At 33.5% G+C, this 1,384-nt stretch overlaps 1 non-coding gene across 1 annotated transcript; it reads right to left on the bottom strand.

Annotated features, from left to right (window-relative positions):
• Positions 1–990: 990 nt before the first annotated feature.
• Positions 991–1,062, bottom strand: Trnae-cuc (transfer RNA glutamic acid (anticodon CUC)). The gene has a single exon. It is a non-coding gene; the product is annotated as a tRNA-Glu (tRNA).
• Between the last annotated feature and the right edge of the window lie 322 nt (positions 1,063–1,384).

The following is a 1,384-nucleotide window of genomic DNA, read 5'->3' on the forward strand; positions in this document are numbered from 1 at the left end:
GTAGCTTTATAAGGCTTCGGAAGATATAAAATTTAGTTCGAAATAATGTAGAATTGTTCATAAGTAGATCCCTACGTTGCCAAATAAAGCTATATGTGCGGAAGTCCGGTTTGGAATTTTAGCTTGCAGCAGAATTAATGCACCTAAATTTACCCCTTTGCCTTCAGATAAACACTTTCTAAGTGCAGAGAAAATAAAGGTTTGAACTTTTACTTTAGGGTGTGATTTTTTGAAAGTGTGTTGAAGTTTAAGACTTATTTGCTGGTGTCGTGTTAGATGATGTTGTCATTTTGATGACCAGGGTAGGATGTACTGGGCAAGAGTGAGTCTGTGTGCAACATAACTGGCACGGTACGGATCATGATCTGAGTACATGCGTTCTCATATAGCTATACAAAGGTACGGAATGCCAATTGTTTCATAATATAACAAAATACATGACTTGCTTTACATAATACAATATATATTAATCTTAAACATTCATTTTTTCAGATAATAGCAATCAATCAATCAATCAATCAATCAATCAATCACTCAATTAATCAATCAATCAATCAATCAATCAATCAATTAAATCCATTAACCATCCAACCAACCAATCAATATCATTTGCTAACATATATACAGTATGTATGAAATGTTTTAGGTATATTGCTGTGATTTTTAGATTATTGAGTGCAACATATAAAGTATCGAAATCATTTTTCCACACTCTGCCTCAGATTTGAATAACAGCATACACAGACCAGAATTCAGTGTTAATGATGGTGCCATGTACCAGTATATTTCGTGTCGCTTCAAGTCATTCAAGTTATGATGGCCTTAAATGATGAAGGTCACTGTTTTGGTCATAATCAACAACACATGTCACCATAGAAAATAATGATTTGGGGTGTAAATATAAACAATAGAACCACTTTCTTTTCTCTATAGTGTAACTTATATTTCGATAAGTTAAGAAAAATGATGCATGACACCAAAAGATAGATTTTCCCACACCGGGAATTGAACCCGGGCCTTGGCGGTGAGAGCGCCAAATCCTAACCACTAGACCATATGGGATATCCCGACACAAACTTGTGAGATATGCGCCGTGTTCTTAAAAAATACATCGTGTCGACAAACTTCTGGTTTCATCTGTGAGCGTTTCATATAAGTCTTTTGAATAGCAAAATAACCCCACAATTTTATATACCTAATATGCAAATCACAACCTAACCAGTAATTCTACAACATGCAAAATACATGTAATATTAGCGTAATAATCAAGATTTTTGAAATTTCTTTTTGATAAATTTGACTGCATTATAGAATTCGAAGAGCTTTACTTGCATAAGAGGTTGTCACAATATTAACTTTTAGGTTCAATGTTAAAATAAAAATA

The sequence above is a fragment of the Glandiceps talaboti genome, chromosome 12, assembly GCF_964340395.1.
Source record: "Glandiceps talaboti chromosome 12, keGlaTala1.1, whole genome shotgun sequence".
Lineage (NCBI taxonomy): Eukaryota > Metazoa > Hemichordata > Enteropneusta > Spengelidae > Glandiceps > Glandiceps talaboti.